Source organism: Aedes albopictus, chromosome 3, assembly GCF_035046485.1.
Source record: "Aedes albopictus strain Foshan chromosome 3, AalbF5, whole genome shotgun sequence".
NCBI lineage: Eukaryota > Metazoa > Arthropoda > Insecta > Diptera > Culicidae > Aedes > Aedes albopictus.
In genome coordinates, this window is record NC_085138.1 from 407,796,055 (window position 1) to 407,802,090 (window position 6,036).

The 6,036-nt window shown below is 38.1% G+C and overlaps 1 long non-coding RNA gene across 1 annotated transcript; it reads left to right on the forward strand.

The window, feature by feature from the left end:
* Positions 1–3,299: 3,299 nt before the first annotated feature.
* On the forward strand, positions 3,300–4,091 carry LOC134291983 (uncharacterized). The gene is made up of 2 exons (XR_009999398.1): positions 3,300–3,596; positions 3,684–4,091. It is a non-coding gene; the product is annotated as an uncharacterized LOC134291983 (long non-coding RNA).
* The last annotated feature ends 1,945 nt before the right edge of the window (positions 4,092–6,036 follow it).

Below are 6,036 nucleotides of genomic sequence, written 5' to 3' on the forward strand. Positions count from 1 at the left end.
ATATGGATTTCGTGTTATGCAACCCATGCAGTCCTTCAGGCACTTCACAATGTGAAGTGCTCCAATTTCACGCGAGCTCATAGTTTTACCATCACGATATTATTTTTGCCTTTTAAAAAGTAAATCGTGATAGCAAAATGGAGCTCGCGCGAAATATGAGCACTTCACTACATATGTGAAATCAATGCTATGTATTAATAATTATTAAAACTCGGAGTTTGTAATTGTAATGGATTTTATTATTGAGCTTATTGATTTGCTATAGTTGAATATTTTATACGTTACTTACTTAGACATAATGAGTCATAATTCGCTTTGTTGGATCGACTCACAATGAAGTACTTCTCTATTGGAGCCGCTCCTGGACCATTTGCTTCCGGTCTTCAACCGCAAAATGGCATCTGTTGCGCGGCTTCCCATGGAGTCGCCAGCCTTCAGCTGGTTATGGAGGTCGTAGCAAATCATCAACCCTCACGCACTTCACAGGAGTTTATTTGTTTTTACTTTCACGCATACCTGCAAAAAAGTATAAAGTAGAAACAAATCAAACATTTTTATTTTGTAGAATAAATTTGAACTTACCGTAAAAACGAGGAACCTGCTTCTGAGAATTCTTCGCCATGATGAAAAACTTTGCCAAAATCGTATGACGGTTATTTTTCATCAGTCATGTGTCACCAGTTATGAAATACATTTGGGAAAAACAGTAGCGCAGATTCGTTTGCAAAATAACTTCAATTACAATCATATTACATATGAGATTGTAATGTTTTGACTGCTGGCTTCAGTTAAAGAAAGATCAATTTGAACATCATTTGTAACAAATACTACATTCATGTGAAGTACATTTGATTAGCTAATGTAAGCCTAGCAGTGAAGTTGATGTTATGAATCAGACTAATCTAATGTGTAGAATACTCGTAACACATTGGAATAACACATCAGACTAACGTTGACGCTTTCAACTCAACCCGCAAGTCAAAACACATGAATCGATCGTGTCAATTTTTTTCAGTGTGGTAATGTGTCAAACTTGTACAGTGTGGCCAGATTTGCTTATTTGTATATTGAAAAAAGTGCACTGCGAACTTTTGCCCCGTGCGAACTTTTGCCCCGCATTACTCTACATAGTTCCTACTTAGGAAAGCCAATCCAGACAGAAGGTTTAATTCTTAGTCCAACCGAGGATCATTACATGAGGCATTTTTTATTTCCTGGGTTACTATGATTGGTAATGGTTGATTCAGATTATGCAATAATCTGGATAAAATACATAGAATAACCCAATTAATATTAAGCTAAATAGTCATCAGGCTAGATCAAAGACTGAAAACAGGCGTCGAAGGAACATCCTATTGCCAGAAGAAGGGCAAATATCTAAGAGTGAAATTTACAGTTTGTTATTTAAACATTTCTGTATCATGCTTGGTTAAAAGAACAATACATTAAAAAAAGAAACATATCAGATAAAGTTAATAGTTTCGCTAATCAAGTTTGCAACGATGCAACTTGATGCAATTGACGAAGGGCAAAACTTCTACATAAAAAGCAGCAATTGCCAATAAACAACATGGTAAACAAACAGCTCTATAACAGTGTAAGTCAAAAGAACAGCCCATGTTTTAAAGAAGGAAAAACACTAGATGGAATTAATGGATTGATCGCGAACTGATTCTGTAACGTTACATCGTTAGAAAGAATAGCCTAAAAATTGAAGAAGGGCAAATCTCCTATAAAGTAAACAAACCGACTGCCTATAAACTTCATAAATGAAGCTAGAAGCACAATCTTTGACGAAATGGAAGAAAATGTCATATGGAAAAGCTACAGTTTGGTTTCCAGTCTAAAAATGTTCATTCAGTCCAACGATGCTTACTCTACTTTGCTAAGTGAACTGAACCGAGAATCTAGTTCTAGCTCTATAATCTTGAAACAATATTTAGAATATGGTTTAAAGGCTTGACTATCTAGAACTTGATCATCAACTGATAAGATTAACCGAAATAAGAAACAGAATATCAGATCATGTTTAAAAACACCAAAACATCTTCTGAGATCTTAGGTTTTCCTAGGCCTTTCCGGGAAATAAATCATTTCGGGAAATGGGGCAGTTCGGAAAATGGTTTTCTGAGAGATGCATTATTCCGGAAAATGTCTTTCTGGGGGAAAAGTGTGAACCGTACGACAACAGTAAACCTAGAAAGAACAGCCCATGTTAAAACAAGGGCAAAATCTGCTGGAAATATTAGCAATCAGCACATTGTTTATAAACTCGTTGATGAACCACATGTATGTACACTACATGATGACTCCGTCGGTTAACCAATTTACTGCTAATCATAATTTGGCGAAACTAGTGTTCATCTAAATTACCGGGTCATGGTTTAGATCAAAAGATAACCGATGCAAAAGGCATGGGATCAAATTTCTGGATATCGCTGTGCAATCTGGAAACAAATGTCGGGAAAACAATCTTTTCCTATAAATGATTTTCCGGTAAATGGTTCATTCCGGGTAATGTCGTAGAACCTAATTTAACCGATTTTAAAATTATTTTATTAATACGTTGTGCAAGTCTTTAATTTAAGACAGTTGGACCCGCCATCTCCGGATTAGTGACCCATAATCTTATCCACTAGGCTAACTGGTCTGCGATATTATAATAAATCAATTATACTATATCAAAATCTAGTGTTAAATACATCATCCATTTATTACGTAACGCCAAAATCGACATTTTTTTAACCCCCTCCTCCCTGCGTAACGCTTTTTTTTGTATGAAAAACTGGAAATTTTTGCATGGGCCGTAACGCTTGGCAATACTCCCCCCTCCCCCTATAGCGTTACGTAATTTGTGGACGGCGCCAAAATTTCTTACTGGAGATCGCTTGAAAAGACGATTTGCATCCGCATGAACAACTTCGTCGAAAATACCAACTTAAATTTTTAGATGGTTATGATATCGAAAACAAACTATTTACTTCACATTTGAAATTATACTCATAAACCGAGGCTATATGTTATCTTTTCAGTGGCATTTGCGCAACCTAGCGAGCCAATTCTGAAGTTAATTGTTCTCTATGTACAAGTATGTACTATGTAAAGTATGGCTCTTCTGAACAACTTCTCCGAAGACAGCATCAGTGCTTAAAATGTCATTTCGATATATCTAAATTTAACCACTTGCAGCTCATTTTAGAAGCTGAACCTGAGAATATGCTATATGAAAATCTTGTGCGGCTAGACCAGTTCTACATGAAAGTCACGGAAAACCCGCTCTTTTGCGAATATGTACACGGTTGTTTGAGAAAACCCATCGATGGGTAAAAAAATACTCATTTTTGAAAAGCATAAAGATCTGCCAAAACATGGGTGAAAACACAAAAACAAAACGAGTAAAAATATACCCATTTTAAGGATGCGACCATCTACCCATTAATGGGTGAAAAAGTAGTTAGGGAAATTTGGAAAATCGAGGGATTCTTCAGAATCTGTTGTTCGAAAAGGAATGTTTTTTCAAGGTTTTTTCTGCTCCCGCTTGCTGCAGATTTCCTGTATCACCGTCTAGATTACAAGCGCTGTATCCTACGCACAAGGTAAGTAACGCACATTATTTTTATTACTGTCTATCGTTGTCAAAGACGAGGCCAAAGATTAATGTTCACATTCTTAACAATTTTTAGGTTACGTTATGGACTACAGAGCCAGGATAGCTTCAGCTTTCGGCAAGGCTTCCGGATTCCAGCAAGAAGATTTTACCAAGTGAATATAAATAACAAATTATAGTGGCTAAGAAGTGTACTATTTTTTTAATAAAATGTATTAGGAATGACTATTTTCTGTTTGTTTAATTTGAATGCATTTAAAATTTCCAGCTAACACCATTTCAAAAATGGGTATTTTTTCACCCATTTTACGGCACTATCGCTTTTTTAAAATGGGTAAATATTTACCCATCATTTGACATAAACTGTGTCTACCCATTAATGGGTAAACAGTCTTTACCCATTAAATGGGGAGAGGCACTTCTAGCGAAAATGGGTGTTTTTTCACCCATTAATGGGTTTTCACAAACGACCGTGTAAGGTAAATGTCACAGACTACCTTCGTGGACTCCGTGGCCGAGTGAGTGGTTAGCGGTGTCAGTAGTTTAGGTGCCTTGTAACTTCGGAGTGTGGGTTCGATGCCGGCTCCAGTCGGGGAAAACTTATCGTTAAACGGAAAATTCTCCACTGGGTGACCGGGTGTTATATGTGTTGTCCGTTGTCGAATGTTATAACTATACAGTCAGGTTTTTGCCTTTCTCGTACACTAAGTGTACTGGAAAGGCTATATGTTCACTCCAAAAATGACTTTTTGATAGAAGGCCCGGAGAGTCAAATCACATATACCAATCGACTCAGCTCGACGAATTGAGGTGATGTCTGTGTGTGTGTGTATGTGTGTGCGTGTGTGTGTGTGTGTCTGTATATGTGTGTACAAAAAAACTCACATCACTTTTTGGCAGTAAACCTCATCCGATTTCAATGACCGACGGTTCATTCGACGCAGAATCTGGTCCCATTGTTTCCTATTGAAAATGGTTCGGATCGGTTCAGCCGTTCCGGAGATATGGCCATTTAGGTGTTCCGGAACGGTACCCCAGGAAGGAACCAGATATGAAAATGCATCAAACCTATGCATGCGACACATCAAACCACGGCATTTTCGATAACCTGATGAGCGGTAAGCAGAAAAATAGTCTCAGACCATATCTAAACCGGTAGTGTTCCGGAACCGGTTCTAGGCGTCCCGCTGGAAGTGGTCAAATATACAATTGAACCAAACCCATGCATGCGACACATCAAACCACGGCATTTTCGATGACCTGATGGACAATGAGCAGGAAAACTATCTCAGACCATATCTGAAGCAGTAGTATTCCGGAACCCGTTCCGGGGTTCCCGCCGAAGTGATTAAATCTGAAAGAGAAACAAACCCGTACATGCTTCACATCAAAAAGCGGCTTTTTAGATTACCTAATGAACGGCCAGCAAGTGTTTCGGAATCGGTTTTGAGTGGCCGGAAGAGGCCAAATGTAAAAGTAAACCAAATCCAGGCATGTGACACATCAAATCGTGGCTTTTGCGATAACCTGATGAACAGTTAGCTAGAAAATAGCCTTTCGTCACACTAAAGACAACTGGTAGTGTTCCGGAATTGGTTCCGAGAGTCCCGTCGAAATAGTCAAACCCTACATGTGACACCTTCAATTTGCAGCGTTTTTGGTTAACCGATGAGCAGTTAACAAGACAATAATGTTAGACCATATTTGGTTCAACCGGTAGTTACCCGGAATCAGATCCGGGTAGTAAAATGTAAAATTTAACCAAACCCATGGATGCGGTACATCAAATCACGACCAGTCTTGTAAACATTCGACACTTTTTACTACCTTCATTTCGTTGCCGCAGTCGGGTGTCAGTCGGCTTTGATACTTTCGTGCGCTATCGTTACCTTTTACCTATACACAACACGAGCAGTAGAACGAAGATCAATAAACATAAGAAAGGGTCAAATCAATGTCATCTGACACGATGACATGTGTCTAATTCTAGCTTTACGCATAGGTTTTCAGCCAATTCCGATTATGAAAATAGCCTTAGATCACTAGAGACTAGCTGTTGTGTAGTAGAACCAACGTTCATATGAAAAATTAAATCGTGGCTTTGTTTAATGACCTGATAAACATTAGGTATGAACAACAGTGACGAATAGGTCTAAGTTCTCATATATGAGAACAAAATATAGACAAAACTAAAGCGATCTCATCAAATCGTACCATTTCAGATTCCTAAGGTGTAAATTTATAGCAGGATGGGTCAATGGAAAAATAAGAATTTGATCGCGTTAACAGAAGATGGTGGCTGTTTTAAGGAATTTTGAGCTCTAAAACTATGTAAAATAAGTGTATTTGGTATGGGAAATATGTTCGGAGTCTACCAGAGTATCCAAGATAGCGGTCCAAAGTCCAAGATAATGGCCCAGTATTCAAGT